Raw genomic sequence first — 20,590 nt, 5'->3', positions numbered from 1 at the left:
ACTCTTGAGGGAAGAAGTTCAAATAATAGCAATACTACCCTATTGGCCGAAAAGACCATGGTTCCATCTAGCCATGCATCTCAGCTTGGAACTGCCAACAAGGATTCCCTCCTTTCCTCACCTGTTATCTCAAGGCAGGATGTTTCACCCGAACCCCCACAAGCTGGACCTTCGGGTTTGGAAGCTGAGAGGCAGAGGTTTGAGACTTTAGGCTGCTCCGCGGAGGTCATCTCTACCCTTCTAAAGCCTTCCACAAATGCAGTTTACACAAAGATCTGGAACAAGTTTCGATCCTTTGCTTCCCGGGAAAGAGTTCGACCCGATCTCTCCTTCCACGACTGATGTTCTCAGTTTCCTGCAGACGGGTCTAGATTTGGGTCTCGGTCTGAGCTCCCTAAAGGTCCAGGTGGCAGCAATTTTGGCTGCATCCAATAAAAGATGGGCAGAAGATGCTTTAGTGGTCACCTTCCTGAGAGGAGTACTAAAGATCCATCCTCCTGCCAGGCGCTCCTTTCCTAAATGGGATCTTTCCTTGATATTGGAGGTTCTTTCAAATCAGCCATTTGCCCCAGTAGAGCACGTTTCAATTTGGAACCTTACCCTAAAGACCGTCTTTCTCTTAGCCATCACATCTGGGAAAAGAATTTTGGAGCTACACTTATTAGGAATTGGTGAGGATCACATTTTCTTTTTTCCGGATAGGGTGGAACTTTGTCCTATTCCTGGTTTCATCCCCAAGGTGGCTTCATCAGTCTTCCTAGGGGAACCTTGGGCATTGCTAGTTTTTACTGACATGGAATCTGATACTTGCCACGAACTAGACATCGCCAGAGTTCTGAAAGCCTACTTGGGAGCCACTGAATCTTTTAGGATCTCGGAAAGGCTGTTCATCATTCCTCATGGAAAAAATAGAGGGAAAGATGCCACCAGCAGGACTCTAGCCTCCTGGGTAGTAAAACTAATTAAGAAGGCTTACACATCCAAGAGTTTGGTACCTCCAACGCAGGTGAAGGCTCATTCCACAAGGGCAGTAGCGGCATCTTGGGCAGCAAGGGCCAACGTCTCCTTGGAGACGGTATGCAGGGCAGCATCCTGGTCTTTCCACCATACTTTCATCAGGCATTACAGAATCGACCCAGGATCCCTTACAACTGTTGATTTTGGAAGGAGGGCAGTAAACTCGGCCATGTCCTTTGTCTGAATAAAATCCTTTTGCTTCTTGTTTGCATTATCCCACCCGTGTGAGCTATTTATTTATCACTGGTATGCTGCCATGGAGGCACCAGGAAAACGGAAAATTGTATCATACTTACCGTAATTTTCCTTTCCTGGTGCCTATCCATGGCAGCATACGCTCCCCCCCTCGGTATTCTAAATTACAGGAGAATGCTGGGGGAGGGGGCCTTCTTGTCTTTTATGCTATGCACTAGTCCTGAGGAAGGAGTTGAGGCGGAGCTCTATCACTGGTATGCTGCCATGGATAGGCACCAGGAAAGGAAAATTACGGTAAGTATGATACAATTTTCCATTTTTTCGCACATAGAATAACATGACAAAGCTGAGGAAAGGAAACAACAACTCTGAAAAAGCTTTGCGGCCCACGGGGGAGAGAGAAGCAAGATGGAGGAATGCCTCGAGAAAATTCTAGGTCTTAGTCATCAGACCAGAGGAGAGGAAGAGCACAGGGACCTGAGCATGTCCAGATGAAGCTATGCACTGTAGTTAGCGGAACATGTCGACGACGTGACACAACCTGCACCCGGACGTTGATGGGCAGATCCCTGCAGCAGCACGAGGGAACACAGTGACCAGCCGCTCTACAGACAGCAGCGATCTGTCTCCCCGCCACTGTACCTCACTGCATGATCCATAAGCTGACACAGACTCCAAGAGGACAGCACAAGGACCCCGACCAGGACCCCCAGAACCTACAGGACCACTGGAATCACTTACCCACAAAAGAGCCAGGACAAGAGCTAAAATCAGCACACACATCAGTGGAGCAGCGGAGACTCATCCATCCCTTCAGCCCCCAGGGACACATCGCAGCAGCGGTGGTTACCAGCCGATCTGAGCACACAGGATAGAGGTACTGTACAATTACCCTATAAGGGCTAACTTACTATCCCCCCAGGATCTATGTACCTTCTTCTTTCCCCCACTTCCTGATCTTTCTGGATATCCGGACCATCCGCCCCCCCCCCCCCGATCTACTAGCAACTGTCTCCTGTGCTTTGCTACTTGCCCCCTTCCCTCTCTCCCTCTCCTCCCTGAACTAGCCTTTGGCTCATATCCTTGTGACAATCCTGGCCAGGATACTTTCCTTTGCACTGTCCATCCTCAGTTTCCCATTCCTTCTTTGCTTACCTACTACTACATAGGAGGAACCTGTGCACTGTAGCCAGCACTGGCATACACAATTCATGCATGCAGGGCTGACACTATCATCGCCTTCCCCTTGATCTCCCTACATACTATTTGTAACATAACCTCCACACTTGGCTATCCGCCAGCGGGACCACACTGACAGTGCCATGCCCCCATCGGACGTCCGATTTTTTAATTGTTTGTATTATTTTTATTGTGTGTATGTTCACCATGCATAACATTGTTTGCTTGTCACCCCAACTGGGTCACATTTATAACCAGAATAAATACAATTTATTTTGAACAAACTGCACTGCGGTTTCATTCTGTCCATCCCTCAAAGGCTCTCTTTTTTGTCCACTGGCCTTTCCCAGTACACTTTATATGCATATGGTTCTAGAGCCAAGGGAAGGACCACCATACTTATGGTGATCACTGTGGCACTATATCAAAAATTCTCAAATTAGACCTACCCTTGCTTTTTTTTTTCGACCTGAGCACCGAGCCTGGTGGATTTTCCTGTCCTGCAGCAGGACTGGTACATTTGCTGAGGAGTGGCGGGGACAGCAATCCATTACTGATTATTATAGGACCTTCAGCAGCCTCTGGAAAGATATACGGAATACAAGTAAAGATGCTGTCAGTCTCACCTGCGGCCACCATTATCTCAGAGAGAGAATGGCAGCCATCTTTAACAGTCAGCAATGTCTCAGAGAAATTGTCAGGTTTCACCCACAGCCACTATTACCTCAGGGAAAGGGGGGGAGTCATCTTTAACAGTCAACAAAGCTGTCAGTTTCACTTCTGGCCACCATTACCTCAGAAAATGAATGTCAGTCATCTTGAATAGTAAGCAATAGAGTTGGGCTGAAAACCCCCCAGCAGATTGAGTGAAAAAAAGCCGGAATTCCCCCGTTCACACATTCGAGGTGAATGGCAGAATCCTTCCCACTGCACTGTATTTAAACAGCGGAGCAACTTCATTGCCAACAGAATAGGCTGATCAGCAGGGAAATTACAACAGGGCTGTTGTACAGAAATTGATTGATAAATCGACTTCTGTTACATCCACCTTGCCCATACATGGATCAAAATTTAGCCGGTCCCTGCTGAACTGGACAAATTTTGATCCCTGTATGACTAGCTTTAGTATATGATCTAAACTACAAATATGCTCCTAAAAACAACATAACATGCACTCTCTTATCCCAGGATCATATAAAACCTTGTATACTGGAGAACCAACAGGACGACTAGTGTGGGGAACAATAGACATTAACAAAAAACCTCTTACTTTGCTAATGCTCATGCAGTGGATGACAATCACACTACTTTGAGCGCCCCATTATCACAGTGTTTGTACCCATATTCTAACAAATACAACAGGAAGTAGATTAAGACATACATATACTGAACTCTTTTGCTTTTTGGGCAGTTTAAAAGATATACAGTACATCCGGAAAGTATTCACAGCGCTTCACTTTTTCCACATTTGTTATGTCACAGCCTTATTCCAAAATTGATTAAATACATTATTTTCCTCAAAATTCCAAAAACAACACCCTATAATGACAAGGTGAAAGAAGTTTGTTGGAAGTCTTTGCAAATTTATTATAAGTAAAAAACAAAAAAATCCCATGTACATAAATATTCACAGCCTTTGCCATGACACTCAGAATTGAGTTCAGGTGCATCCTGTTTCCACTGATCATCCTTGTGATGTTTCTACAACTTGACCGGAGTCCACCTGTGATAAACTCATTTGATTGGACATGATTTGGAAAGGCACACACCTGTCTATATAAGGAATTATCTGTAGACCTTTTGTGACAGGATTGTATCGAGGCACAGATCTGGGGAAGGGTACAGAAAGGGTACAGAAAGAATTCTGCAGCATTGAAGGTCCCAATGAGCACAGTGGCCTCAATCATCCATAAATGAAAGAAGTTTGGAACCACCAGGACTCTTCCTATAGCGATCGGGGGAGAAGGACCTTAGTCAGGGAGGTGACCAAGAACTTGATGGTCACTCTGACAGAGCTCTAGAGTTTCTCTTTCAGAAGAAAAACCATCTCTGCAGCACTCCACCAATCAGGCTTGTATAGTAGAGTGGCCAGGCAGCAGCCACTCCTCAGTAAAAGGCACATGACAGCCCACCTGGAGTTTGCCAAAAGGCAACTGAAGGACTCTCAGACCATGAGAAACAAAATACTCTGGTCTGATGAAACAAAGTTTGAACTCTTTGGCCTGAATGGCAAGTGTCATGTCTGGAGGAAACCAGGCACCTCTCATCACCTGGCCAATACAGTGAAGCATGGTGGTGGCAGCATCATGCTGTGGAGATGTTTTTCAGCAGCAGGAACTGGGAGACTAATCAGGATTGAGAGAAAGATGAATGCAGCAATGTAGAGAGACATCCTGCTCCAGAGAACTCTGGACCTCAGATTGGGGTGAAGGTTAATCTTCCAACAGGACAACGACCCTAAGCACACAGTCAAGATAACAAAGGAATGGCTATGGGACAACTCTGTGAATGTCCTTGAGTGGCCTAGCCAGAGCCTGGATTCAAACCCAATTGAACCTGAGCTTGAGAGGTCCTGCAAAGAAGAACGTGAGAAACTGCCCAAAAATAGGTGTGCCAAGCTTGTAGCATCATACTCAAAAAGACTTAAGGCTATAATTGGTGCCAAAGGTGCTTCAACAAAATATTGAGCAAAGGCTATGAATACTTATATACAGTACATGGGATTTTTTTCCTTTTTTATTTTTAATAAATGTGCTAAGATTTCAAACAAACATCTTTCACGTTGTCATTATGGGGTATTGTTTGTAGAACTTTGAGGGAAATAATGAATTTAATCCATTTTGGAATAGGGCTGTAACATAGCAAAATGTGGAAAAAGTAAAGCACTGTGAATACTTTCCAGATTCACTGTACTAGAGACTGTTATCCAAAAAGTAATGCAATTTGGTTTGCATACTGTACCTGTCAATTAAGTAGCAAATGAATGGTGGCGATAAGATTAGAAGGATCCCAGATAACAAATATTTTTCCCAAGGAAAGGAAACAATAGGTTGGTGTGCTATGTCAAACATATCTACTCCATTTCATCTCAGTGAAACTACTTAACTGGTGCATAAAGCTGAAGCTCTTAATTGGTTACCCAATGAAAAGTTACTGTGACTTGAACATGTATAGTAAATGGATATGAAGTAACTGGAAGTTTCACAATAAAGAGTTAAAATTTCACAAAGGGGCAGCATGGAGTTCCATGAAAAAAATAAATTATGTATAGTGAATAAATGGGGGACAGTGAAAGGTGAAGTGAATGGCAGAGTAAAGCATTCATTTTCCAGGGTGGAATTAAAATGGTTATGTGGTAGGGATCCTGGGCACAATACCATGCCCCGTACATACATTTAGCGAACATTAGCATAAAGCAAGGATTTTTTTCTTTCCATATATTGCAATACATGCTTAAGCTTGGAAACAATCATCAAAGTTATCCCTCTCTGGCCAGTCCCTATGGGGTGATTTTCCAGCCTTACCCACATCACTTTCTGTTTGTGTCTGTCCACTACCGTCAGTGGTCCCCAGCTGCGCCCAGAAAATGTCTTTGGCTGGTCTTTATTATATATTAGAGATTTATAATTCATACATGTATTAATTCAATTATGTATTGATCATTGCAATATATACAGCATTGCTCTCTCTGTGATATACTCCTTTATATGGGTAGCATAAATATTGTACATCTTAATAAATTCAAATGTATAATATATATTGTTTTTCACTATGGTCAAGTGACAGCTGAGTTTTTTTTTCTTACAATGGTGGACAGGTCCTGAATGCTGTGGAAGATGCTGCACTTATTTGTGTAACAACTAGTCTAATGGTGGCAAGAAACAAAAATGAGTGCCCCATCCATATTTCCCCATGCTTTTCTGTTTTTGAGGACTAATGACTAAGGTAAGAGAGAGTCAGGAAAAGTGTGATCTCAGAGGCAGAGATCTCAGTTGCTTTCAAGAATGTTTAATTGCAGGACACAATATGTTGTTACTGTCTCTGGAAGAGTGTATACTGTACAATCACTCACTTTTTGTGTTCTTAGTGTATTTAAAAGAGAAGTATGGAGTTGATTTTTTCCCCATATATACACACCTAGGTCGATGCCGCATTGGTCTGATGTTGCATCTGTCCCCCGGCGCCTTTACACTGAGAACCGAGCGATCAAACACCGTTGATCACTTGGTTCTGACAGCTCCCAGAGCAGAGAGCTGCTGTCAGTCAGCAGCTCTCTGCTCTGCCCCCTCCTCGCTCATTGGAGTGCTGGGCTGTGGAGGGGCGGGGAGCGACTGGCTCAGGCTCTCAACGGCTTGCTGAGAGGCTGAGCCGGGTGTCGGTCCAGGCACCTGGCGGATCCCAACTCTGTGGTGGAGATGACGCGGTGCCCGGACTAACATCTGTGATGTCAGCAGAGAGAAGACTTCAGACTTCTCTGCTGAAAATGGGTCACAGGAGGGCAGTTTGCTGTGCACTCTATAGGAGATGAACAGCCAATGAGCTTTGGCTGTACATCTCCTTGAAGTGTATCTAAAGCCAAAACTTTTTAAAAAAATGTTGGATAAAGTAGGAAATAAATAAAAGCACTGTTGTTTTTTTTTCTTTGGGTCCTGTAGACACAACGGGAAGTGGGAGGAAATCTCTCCAAAGAGAGGGAAGTTGTCACCTAGACAGAAAACACGTCATCATTAAGAGTTTTACCCGTTCTTTCTGTCTGGTGACAACTCCAAATATTGTATTTAAACTTACTTTCAGTTCTGGTGACAGTGATCACTGGGACAAATAGAGAGAAAGTGACTCAATACTCTATCCAAAACAAAAAAATACATTTTTCTTTTGGGAACACTTCAAATCCCAGGAGCTGACAACCAATTGTCAAAAAGTGTACTTATAAGTTGCTCTTTCTTCTAAAATAAATTATTTTTCACAAAATACATTGCTGTTACAGCTTGTGACAAAAAGCCCTACCATTGTGATAGAGGGAATTTCACACCCAAATGCTCAAACACATGCAGCAGCAAAACAAAGTGCTCAATAAATACATAATGAAGCACGGCAGAAACCAGAGAGAGTTTGCTGGTCTTCATGTAGCAACATAATTAGCTGCTCCTCAAATAGGCCTGTTACATCCCTCTATAAAAGTCATCAAACATGTTATGGGCAGTGTCATCCCCCTGATTGGGGACAGCACTTATAAGACTTCCTCATGAAATGTGGAAGAAAGCAACCAGATCTCCAGATGCCCTGTGTGCCTTCTCTTTTCCAACCGGACACTGCAATGTCTGTGAAGTCACACCAAAAGCAAGTAGAGAGGAAGCAGTGGGGCTTTCCACATCATCTAACCTTGCTGGAGAACTGGGGGCTTCAAGGGGAGGAGGACAGCAGAGTGTATAACCAACAGCTGGAAAATTTGTTTTACAACCTGTAACCAAAAAAAGCCAGTGGCAATGATTTCAACAAGTTGGATGCACATGAAGGTTGGGAATGGCATGCCTTCCAGATCAGGCACTGGCTTGTATACTGGCGAGCAGGGCAGGCTACATGTTTGTCTGCCTGCAGAGCGACAGGAGTATTGTCAACACATTGGGTTTGATTTACTAAAATTGGGAAGTCCAAAATCCAGGGCAACTCTGCATAGAAACCAGCTTCTATGTTTTTTTTTTGTTTTTTTAAAGCTTAATTGAACAGGTTAAAGTTAGAAGCTGATTGGATACCATGCCCAGCTGTACCAGATTTTGTACTCTGCAGCCTTTGGCCCCTTTCACATGGGCTTTCCGATCAGGTCAGGCTGTTTTTCAGGCGGACCTGATCGGATGCTCCATGCACCCCTATGGAGCAGCAGATGTCAGCAGTGACATGTCCGCTGACACCCTCTGCTATCCGATCCGATCCTGTCCATGAAATCCAGATGGATGGAAGCCCTATTTTCCATCCGTCTGGCGGATCGGATCACATAGGACCAGATGAAAATGGACAGGCGGTCCCTTTTCATCCAATCTCCCATAGAGGAGTGCGGGGATCTGACGGGTCTGTCTCTGCAAAGTAATAAGGAGAGATTGACCTGTCATTCGCCTGCTCAGAGGGGATTGGCGAATCGATCCCCTGCTGAGCAGAACGGAGTCCGCCGGGCAGAAAGACCATGTGAAAGGGGCCTTTGGACCTTAACAACACAACATTTTTCTGGTTCTGATCAAAAACCTCTATTATTGGCGATCAAAGCCTGCTTAGACTGGATGAATTCCAGCTGGCCTAGCTGAGCTCTGAGAAAATTGAAGTTTTAATTTCAGGTAATTCATATCTGATTAATGACTAAAAGGCCTGCACCTACTTCTTACCTATTTAATAAACTAGCACTATAATATAGTTCAGTTTTAAATTTCATTAGGTCTAGGAGCTTATGCCGTGATCATACTGAATACTTAAAAGAAAAAATGTTTTTTAAACTTACGACCTGCTAGCTTTACATTATTCTTTTATTGCAACAATATGTTTTATACCAGCTCAGCAGGAATACAATATATTACCTCTTTTTAGATCATAACTAAATTAAAAAGATTTTGCTAAACTCACGTACAGTATATAGTCAACATTTTATTTTGTGCCCACACTGCCACCTGCTGTATTCTTGCTAGAATGCTCTTAAAAAGACTTTTTACAAACATAATATACAAAAGCAACATAAATAAAAAGTTACATGTAATATTTGAAATAACTATCAATAGCATTCACAATTGTGTAAGAAAAATATTTCAAAAATTGAAAGAGGACTACTTTATTTTACTTTGCTTCTACTGTACTACCTTTTGTTCCAAGTTAGCTCCCATTGTAAGCAAAAACAGCAATAAATAACAGTTGGTAGTTTGCTGGTATGGATTACTATAGAGAAAGCCTGCTAAATTTGGCAAGCTATTGATCCCCATTATGCCACAATTTCATCTTTTTTAGCAATCACTTATACCTTTTACGTACTCTGTTCATTAATAAATAATAATAAACCCAATTTATGCAAATTTATATATTTAAAAAAAAAAAAACCTCTTTAAGGATACTGTCAGAATGGTAGTAACCTGCCACAATTTATCAATGACTAAAACTGTCATTGCCCAACTGCCAGAAGAATTGGTAGTTGCTTGATCAGGCACCGTGCATATTGCTGCACAGTTATGCTCATCCTTGGAACTATTACTGCATTTTGCTTTAATAGGTGAATAATATACAGTACTGTGCAATGTTTTAGGCAGGTGTGAAGATTGCTGTAAAGTAAGAATGCTTTCAAAAATATATATTTTAATTTTCTAGTTTTATCAAGTTACAAAATGCGAACAGAAGAAAATATAAATCAAATCAATATTTTGTGTGGCTACCCTTTGGCTTCAAACCTGCATTCATTCTTACACTTGCACACTTTGTACACTTGCACAAAGTCAGGGATAATGTGGGATTCAAGTCAGGTGCACGATCAACCAAATATACCAAGCAGGTGCTAATGATCATCAATTTAATATGTACAATAGGTTTAAACCATCATTAACGGAAACAGAAACAGCTGTTTATAAGGCTTAAATTGATTGTAAAGTCTTGTTTTTTTTTTTTGTTTTTTGTTTTATAATAATCATGTTATACTTACCTGCTCTGTGTGGTGGTTTTGCACAGAGTCCCTCTTCTGTGCTCCTGGCCCCTCCCTCCTGTTGAGTGCCCCCATAGCAGGCAGCTTGCTGTGGGGGCACCCCAGCTGTCTCACAGCTCCCTGTGTCTATTCAAACACGAAGCTGAGACCTGGCCCTTCCCCTTTCCCTCCTGATTGGCTGACTGGCTTTGATTGGCAGCAGTGGGAGCCAATTGCACAGCTCTGCTGTCTCAGCCAATGAGGAGGGTAGTCCCGAGCAGCTGATAAACTCTTGTAACATTGCTGGATAATGATGGGCTTAGGTAAGTATTAGAGGGCTGAGGGGGGCTGCTGCAAGCAGAAGGTTTTTTTTTAATCTTAATGCATAGAATGCATTATGATAAAAAAAAACATCTGCCTTTACAATCCCTTTAAAACTGGGTGAGGAACAGCCAAACTCTGTTTCTCACATGTCACAGGTTATGCACCATGGCAAGACAACAAGACACCAGGGAGTTATACTGCATCAACAAGGTCTCCCCCAGGCAAAGATTTTAAAGCAGACTGGGGTTTCAAGATGTGCTGCTCAAGCTCTTTCAAAGAAGCACAAAGAAACGAGCAATGCTAAGGACTTTAGACGCAGTGGTTTGACCAAGGAAACTTAATGCAGCAGATTAAAGTCATGCTTACTTCCCTTCAACATCGGAAGATGTCTAGCAGCACAGAACCGACAGAACCCAGTGGGATCCAGGTATACCCATCTACTGTCCAAGGAAGTCTGGTTAAAAATGGTCTTCATAGAATTGCGGCCAAAAAGCCATATCTTTGACATGGAAACAAGGCTGGGTGATTCAACAATGACAATGAGTCAACATTTGAAATATTTGGCTGTAGCAGGAGGCAGTTTGTTCGCTGAAGGGCTGGAGAAAGGTACAATAATGAGTGTCTGTAAGCAACAGTAAAGAATGGTGGAGGTTCCTTGCAAGTTTTGGACTGTATTTCTGCAAACAGAGTTGGAGATTTGGTAAGAATTCAATCATATCCTCAGTGCTGAGAAATACAGGCAGAAACGTATCCTTTATGCAATATTATCAGGGAGGTGTGTGATTGTCTCCAAATGTATTCTGAAGAAGGACAATGACCCCAAACATGCAGCCAATGTCATTAAGAACTATTTTCAGTGTAAAAAACAAATAGTCCTGGAAGTGATGGTGGGTCCCCACAGAGCCCTGATCTCAACATCATTGAGTCCGTCTTTAATTCCCTTAAGAGACAGAAGGATTTGAGGCAGCCTATATCCACAGAAGATCTTTGGTTGGTTCTTCAAGATGTTTGGAACAACCTAGCTGCTGAGTTCCTTCAAAAACTGTGTGTAAGTGTACCTAGAAAAATTGATGCTGTTTTGAAGGCAAAGGGTGTCCCTGCCAAATATTGATTTTATTTGGATTTATTTTCTGTTAATTTACTATTTCTTTTGTTAATTGGTAAAAATAAACTATTAACACTTCTATTGCTGAAAGCATTTTGAAATTTACAGCATTTTTTCACACCTGCCTAAAACCTTTGCACATTGGTTTATATACAATATTCTTTTTAAATGTAAAGAAAATGATAAACCAAAAAAAAGTGTAAATAACTGTAGCTGTAGCAGGCCCACTGATTGTATGGCTTTTGGTCACTTAAGGCCCGTACACACGATAAGAAAATCTGTAGGGAAAATTCGTCCAACGACCGATCTGTCGATTTTCGGATTGTTAGTATGGTGCTTTCGACAGCCGACTCCGACTTTTCGGCTGACAAAATCCTGATGTGCAGGCTATATAATTTTTGTCGTCCACCAAAACAACGTCCGATTTTCGTCTCATTAGTACAGATTTTGACGGAAAAAAAGTCTTAAGAGCAAGACTAAGCATGCTCAGAGACGAAAAAAGGCATACAAAACAATCCAGCACATGACATCACTTCTGAAGTAGAATTCTGTCGTACGGGAAAATTCTCTTCACCGCTGTTTATGGCTTTGATCACTGTGAATGGCTACATTATTAATGCGGTACAGAGCCATTCTCAATGGCTCTGTATCTTTTTTCTGTGATCTGCACAGCCCAATGACATTGCGATTGCAGTTAGTGTGATGACAAACATTGTGTGGGCATTGTCACCATCAGGACGTCCACCTGGCAACTACTGCTTGAATGCATACATACAGAGAGAAAGTGGCTGTAACGGAACCGCTGACCCACATTGTACTTCTGTCTTCCTTGCAGTCATGAACATATATCCCAGATTTTCTCAGCCGCCCTCATACAAAGCTAGCCAACAACTTAGCTTGTACTGGAAATCACTCTTTATTGAACAGTCAGACAGAATTTATATACAGTATTGACATCCCCCTCCTGATCATATTACCACAAACAGGTCAGGGGTTGCCTGGGTGCATTATCATTAGAGATGTCCCGAACTATTCACCGGCGAACGTCGATTGTTCGCGTTGCCGCTGCGGGCGAACATATGCGATGTTCGGTCCGCCCCCTATACTTCATCATTGAGGCAAACTTTGACCCTGTACCTCACAGTCAGCAGACACATTCCAGCCAATCAGCATACCCTCCCTCCCACACCCTCCCACCTCCTATAAAAAAGCAAGGGCAGCATCCATCTTAGATCATTCTGAAGCAGTGTGTTAGTGAGAGCGGAGAGAGTGCTGCTGCTGCTGCTGTTATTAGGGAAAGTTGTTAGATAATGTTCTCGGTCCACTCCTGCTGTAAGGACAGCATCCTGACAGCACCCCAAAAAGCCCTTTTTAGGGCTGGTATTTCAGTCAATTTTTTTTTGATATATATATATATATTTATATATATATATTGTGCAGTTGCCTGCCCGCTGTGTGTGAGAGGCCACAGACCCACCACAGACTGTACTGTGTGCACACCACACTCATATCGGGTGGCACAGTACCTTGCAGTTTAAAAAATATTTTTTTTTCCTCTGTCCTAATTGCAGTTGCCTGCCGGCTGCCAGTGAGTGTCAGGTCCACAGAGTGGACTGTGCCCACTGCAGTGCCCACCACTGATTTATACGGTGGCACAGCACCTTGCAAATTAAAAAAATATATATTTTTTATAATTGCAGTTGCCTAGTCTGCCAGTGAGTGTCAGGTCCACAGAGTGTACTGTGCCCACTGCAGTGCCCACCACTCATATATACGGTGGCACAGCACCTTGCAAATTAAAAAAAAAAATTTTTTTATAATTGCAGTTGCCTGGCCTGCCAGTGAGTGTCAGGTCCACAGAGTGTACTGTGCCCACTGCAGTGCCCACCACTCATATATATGGTGGCACAGCACCTTGCAAATTAAAAACAAATTATTTTTATAATTGCAGTTGCCTGGCCTGCCAGTGAGTGTCAGGTCCACAGAGTATACTGTGCCCACTGCAGTGCCCACCACTCATATATATACAGGTGGCACAGCACCTTGCAAATTAAAAAATATATATTTTTTATAATTGCAGTTGCCTGGCCTGCCAGTGAGTGTCAGGTCCACAGAGTGTACTGTGCCCACTGCAGTGCCCACCACTCATATATACGGTGGCACAGCACCTTGCAAATTAAAAAATATATATTTTTTATAATTGCAGTTGCCTGGCCTGCCAGTGAGTGTCAGGTCCACAGAGTGTACTGTGCCCACTGCAGTGCCCACCACTCATATATACGGTGGCACAGCAGCTTGCAAATTAAAAAAATATATATTTTTTATAATTGCAGTTGCCTGGCCTGCCAGTGAGTGTCAGGTCCACAGAGTGTACTGGGCCCACTGCAGTGCCCACCACTCATATGTACGGTGGCACAGCACCTTGCAAATTAAAAAAAATATATATTTTTTATAGTTGCCTGCCAGTGAGTGTCAAGTCCACATACTGTACTGTACCCACTGCAAATGGACTGTTTGTGGTTGTTTGCGGTGCGTTAAAAGGGGAGTTTGGTCTGTCAGAGTTTGGTCTGTCACTGTGAAGCGGGCATAACCCTTACACTACCTGATTGATACAACATCATACCTGATCGTATACACACACTGGATGTTTTAAAGCACGTTATTCCAAACAATTTAGGAATGTTAGGTGATTTATGCCCTTTATGGATTAAAACCCGACTCTGCGTCAACTACATAATTTTCCATGGGAGTTTTGCCATGGATCCCCCTCCGGCATGCCACAGTCCAGGTGTTAGTCCCCTTGAAACAACTTTTCCATCACTATTGTGGCCAGAAAGAGTCCCTGTGGGTTTTAAAATTCGCCTGCCTATTGAAGTCTATGGCGGTTCGCCGGTTCGCGAACATTTGCAGAGGTTCGCGTTCGCCGTTCGCAAACGGCAAATTTTAGGTTCGTGACATCTCTAATTATCATATGCAGATGAAATTGTATACAGAAACAGAATTACCCTGAACTAATTATCTAGCTATCTGGACAGAACAATGTTTGGTCATTAACATTTAACAATGGGGCAGGCAGACTTAACACAATCCACATTCCATCTCAATAGATAGACAATAGGACAAGACTGCCAATGACAGACTGTCCGTCTCCTTCATTGAAGTACATGGAATACACATCTACGTATGGCTATGATTATTTAAGAGTCAGCCTTCATGGCAAGAGGCTATAGGTCTTACAGTGTAAAGTGGGATTAAATCTTCATACTCCTTGAGAGATGTTGCTGACAAATATTACTGTCCCACTTGAAGCAACCCAAATTATCAAGTATCTGTCCTTCACTCCCGGTGACTGTGAGCACCATCACAGTGGCTTCACAGAGGGTGCAGAAAATTAGCAGTACTGAAATGCAACAAAAAAAGAATTTAAAAAAATTTTGAACACAGTATTGCAATTGTTCATAGTACACAATGTTTTAAAGCCTGACTCTGGGATGGAGGAAAAAAACATGGCAGTGCCCCCCCCCCCCTCCCTGCCTCTACTGGAGGGTTAAAGTGACACTAATTGATATTCATATTCTCCAAAAAAGAATCCATACACATTCACTTCTGTCTCCATGCCAACCCTGTTCTCTTCCTCCCTAGCTGTGGGCAGTCACTTGGCGACACCATGTACAATGTAGAACAACAATTAGCTGTTCTTTGTATATGAAGAAGAAAGACAAGCAATTACGTCTAGTACGAGCAGTAGTACAAATTCAGGTAACCTACAGAGTCAAGAAGTAAGGTAGATATTATTTCTTATTCCTGTACCCATAGACTTGGCAATCATTTAACCTTTACATTGTGGTGGGCCCTACTGCAGGGATACATTTTTCTTGTGCCAGAAGTTGGGCTTTATCAAAGTAAATTTTAAACAGTTAGGATTTACATACTTTAATGTTTAAAATTGGCCTCCCATTCAAAGGGCAGATTGTGGGTGAAGTGTTCAATGTTTTTCTTTCAGTGTGTAAAACAGCAGTTCCCTGACGGCTCATTTTTCCTGAAAAACTGATCATTAGATTTCAGGACCCTTGTATACAGTATGATGGTGTATTCCTGCTGGGTTCCTGTAGAGGGAGACAAAACACTACAGATTTCATACAGTTTAACTAAACAATCAGTGGTAAAGTAACAAGGATCACAATTCTGCTATTTAAATTGGTTTATAAGACTTATATTGTACTGACGACTGAATTAATAGTAAGGATTATCAGTACTAGCAGGTCAAAACATTTTAAAGTTGAAGTATAGGCTAATATAAGTTTGGGTAAAAACATTGCTTCCTGCCTCCTCCTACCTATGCTGCATACTGCTTGTAAAAAAAGATCATTGTAAATTGCTTTTTTTATCAGCTTCGGTGCAGTCACTAATTGACAAGAAGTGTCTCATGTGTTGGTGAACATCAGTAACAGGGCTGACAAAACTCGCCAGCTTCCATTGCTCCCCAGTTGTCGCCGCTTCCTCCCATCCGATGCAGCAACTGCTCACTAATACCAGAGTGCCACAATTTCTCAGTCATTTGACTGCACTGAAGCTGATAAAAAAAAGGTATTTGCACCAATCTCTTTTACAAACATGTTCCCTTCGGCCAATAATGTAGGTTACACAGAACGTGCACTAGAAGAACGGATTAGGAGGAGCAAGTTGAGATTTTAAAGAAAACATTTCTAAAAAGGCTACAAGGAAGATCTGGTGGAAAAAGCATTTATGAAATATTGGCAATTGTATGAGGAAGAGGCTCTTTGGGATACTAAACAACTGACCAGTGAGTCTAGAACCACAATTAAACACATTCAGAGTGGCGGTAGGCCGGTTGGAACAGATTCCATTAGGTTCAGTATCACGTATAGTAACAGAGCCTTCGGGATACAACATGTGCTTCAACGTAATTGGAAGATCTTGAAATAGGAACCCGTTTTGGGAGGAATTTTTCCACCAAAACCGGAGGTTGTTTTTAGAAAACCTATGGACCTCAGAAGCCAGATAGTGTCCTGCAGGGTCCGTAAACCGCGGGTTGCCAAGAGGGTGGATAACCCGTGGTTTACCATTTTCGACCAGAGGGGTAACTACAGATGTGGTATGAAGAACTGCGGGTCCTGCCCATTTATGTGCATAGAAAGAGAGATATGTAATAGGGCCATATGGCTGTATTTTCAAAATACGACAATAGTGGGACAAACTGGGATTTATGGCTTCATCTGTCCCTGTTACCTTTTCTATGTGGGACGTACTATACGCCCCTTGATAGTGAGGTTTGGGGAACACAAATGTAGCATATTAAGTCGGAATGAAAAGGAAAAAGTGAGAGATTGTAACAACTATTCAGTTCCACGTAACTTCAGGCAGTACCACAACGGTGACCCATCAGGTTTGAGGGTCTTCGGTATTGAGCCATAGTTAGGGACCAAGATGATGGTGTGAGGTTTCAGAAAATATGTAGGAGGGAGACATAATGGATTTTTACGTTGGGGTCTTTAGCTCCCAGAGGACTTAATGAGGATCTCAAGATCTATGGTGTCATGTAAAGTTGAGATCATCCTTCCCCTTTGATGCACCCAAGGGGAATTTTTAAGTAATACATTTTTAAGTATGGATTTTTAAAAAAAACATTTTTTAATCAATAACTTTTAATTTTGCACTTTAGAAGTGTAGTATTCTATTAAGATGTATGGGTTTAGTTTTAAATTTTACATTTATACACAGTTCCTGTTTTTCTTGTCCATTCGATTTAGTCTATCGGTTTATTAATACGTTTATATAACGCCGTACTACATACTTCAAGGGTTAGCTAGACAACCATATAGTGAACTAATGTATGCCTTTTAGTGTTTTCCACTCCATGAGCACTATTGTGATTAGTACTCTTTATATTCTCAAAGGGGTCAATGTATTTCTTTTAATTTTTTTTTGTAGTTAAATAGCCCTTATGTATTATATATATATATTAGGCAGTGTTTGCCTGTATTATATATATATTAGGCAGTGATTGGTTTTCGGGGTTCTGTACGTGGCTAGACTGCCAAAAAGTCTCACACCTGGGGTATCCCCATACTCAGGAGAAGCAGCAGAATGTATTTTGGGGTGTAATTCCACATATACCCATTGCACCTGTGACAAAAAAATTTAATATTCAATTGCCTCAACATGCCTCTCAGGAAATTTCTTGGGGTGTCTACTTTCCAAAAAGGGGTAATTTCGGGGGAAGAGGAGGGGGGTTGTACTGCCCTCCCCTTTTAGCACTTCAAGATATGAGATTGGCAGTCAGAAAGTAAAAGCTGCGTAAACTCCAGTATACAGTGCCTTGCGAAAGTATTCGGCCCCATTGAATTTTGCGACCTTTTGCCACATTTCAGGCTTCAAACATAAAGATATAAAACTGTAATTTTTTGTGAAGAATCAACAAGTGGGACACAATCATGAAGTGGAACAAAATTTATTGGATATTTCACACTTTGTTAACAAATAAAAAACTGAAAAATTGGGCGTGCAAAATTATTCAGCCCCTTTACTTTCAGTGCAGCAAACTCTCTCCAGAATTTTAGTGAGGATCTCTGAATGATCCAATGTTGACCTAAATGACTAATGATGATAAATAGAATCCACCTGTGTGTAATCAAGTCTCCGTATACATGCACCTGTACTGTGATAGTCTCAGAGGTCCGTTTAAAGCGCAGAGAGCATCATCAAGTACAAGGAACACACCAGGCAGGTCCGAGATACTGTTGTGGAGAATTTTAAAGCTGGATTTGGATACAAAAAGATTTCCCAAGCTTTAAACATCCCAAGGAGCACTGTGCAAGCGATAATATTGAAATGGAAGGAGTATCAGACCACTGCAAATCTACGAAGACCTGGCCATCCCTCTAAACTTTCAGCTCATACAAGGAGAAGACTGATCAGAGATGCAGCCAAGAGGCCCATGATCACTCTGGATGAACTGCAGAGATCTACAGCTGAGGTGGGAGACTCTGTCCATAGGACAACAATCAGTCGTATACTGCACAAATCTGGCCTTTATGGAAGAGTGGCAAGAAGAAAGCCATTTCTTAAAGATATCCATAAAAAGTGTCATTTAAAGTTTGCCACAAGCCACCTGGGAGACACACCAAACATGTGGAAGAAGGTGCTCTGGTCAGATGAAACCAAAATCGAAATTTTTGGCAACAATGCAAAAAGTTATGTTTGGCGTAAAAGCAACACAGCTCATCACCCTGAACACACCATCCCCACTGTCAAACATGGTGGTGGCAGCATCATGGTTTGGGCCTGCTTTTCTTCAGCAGGGACAGGGAAGATGGTTAAAATTGATGGGAAGATGGATGGAGCCAAATACAGGACCATTCTGGAAGAAAACCTGATGGAGTCTGCAAAAGACCTGAGACTGGGACGGAGATTTGTCTTCCAACAAGACAATGATCCAAAACATAAAGCAAAATCTACAATGGAATGGTTCACAAATAAACATATCCAGGTGATAGAATGGCCAAGTCAAAGTCCAGACCTGAATCCAATCGAGAATCTGTGGAAAGAACTGAAAACTGCTGTTCACAAACGCTCTCCATCGAACCTCACTGAGCTCAAGCTGTTTTGCAAGGAGGAATGGGCAAAAATTTCAGTCTCTCGATGTGCAAAACTGATAGAGACATACCCCAAGCGACTTACAGCTGTAATCGCAGCAAAAGGTGACGCTACAAAGTAAAAACTTAAGGGGGCTGAATAATTTTGCACACCCAATTTTTCAGTTTTTTATTTGCTAAAAAAGTTTGAAATATCCAATAAATTTTGTTCCACTTCATGATTGTGTCCCACTTGTTGTTGATTCTTCACAAAAAATGACAGTTTTATATCTTTATGTTTGAAGCCTGAAATGTGGCAAAAGGTCGCAAAGTTCAAGGGGGCCGAATACTTTCGCACTGTATGTTTTTATTATTAGCTTCTGTAGAAGCTACTGTTAAAGCATACTACTGTGCAAGTGGGTTGGATATTGTCTATATATAGAGGCAAAGATTCACAACCCTTTTGAAAGGTCATTTTTATATACGTATGCATATTTATACAACTATTAAGGAATGAAATACCTTCTGCTTGTGAGGATTATGTTTTTACATTCCAGTTATATATGCATTCACATTGGCCGGAATTGGGATGTAGGGGTAATCTGATCATATTTCTCTGAGTTGGGTTCGTGTGGGTTGATCCTTAGGACAGCCTTGCCAAATAGGCTATTCGGATTGCAATTATGTGACATATGAGAATCATTCCTGAACTTGGGTGATGCTGCTTATTTGAACTTTCCCTTCCAAACCCCCCCCCCCTTCCCCCTCAGATGACTTGGCCACCGCACTTATAGTGACAGTGGAGGGTGGGCGGTGGATGATAATAGGGTGAAGAGGGAGGGTACTGTGTCTGGAGGGTACTGTTCAACATATGCGGAAGTGACATGGGCAGAAGTGACTTCAGTAGTTTGGAACACATGACGCGTCTGCTTTTCCGGGATTCGGCGGCATGCGTTCCAACTACACATAGAGACCCAGTTTATTATAGAGACTCTTTAGGAGAAAAAGGGCAATTGAAATATAAGAAACAAACCCCCCGAGGTCCCGATGGGTAGACACAATCACCCCCTAAGTGACATCCATAGGGTACATTATGACCAGGGGAGAACTGCGGTATGTCTTCTACCCAAGATACAGCATCCTTCTGGATACCTTTGGGTAAGTGGATTCAGTTTATATACTTACAACATATTGTAGTGTTCACTACTACCAATATAGAGTTTCCAATAAGATGAATAGAGACAAGGTCAAAGTAGGTATGGCTTCAAGAGTTAATACCACACGGAGGTACACCCATCGGGGAGGAGCGGTTTTAGACCACACCCAGGTGGTAAAGGCATTTTGCTATATAAATGAGAGGATCAGTCATGGCTTATTGGATCTGAAAAACTGGCTAAGCCTCAAAACGCATTAGCCATCATCCATCGAGGACTTTGCTTCTGTCAACGCAATACAGAATGCTCTGGCTGTTTTGATTTGATGTTCCATTTTAAACAAATGTTTGTGAGTACAACTATTTTTATTCAATAA

The sequence above is a fragment of the Pelophylax lessonae genome (genome assembly GCF_965119305.1).
Source record: "Pelophylax lessonae genome assembly, chromosome: 2".
Taxonomy (NCBI): Eukaryota; Metazoa; Chordata; class Amphibia; order Anura; family Ranidae; genus Pelophylax; species Pelophylax lessonae.
The sequence above is the reverse complement of the archived record's forward strand: the minus strand, read 5'-3'. Positions refer to the sequence as shown.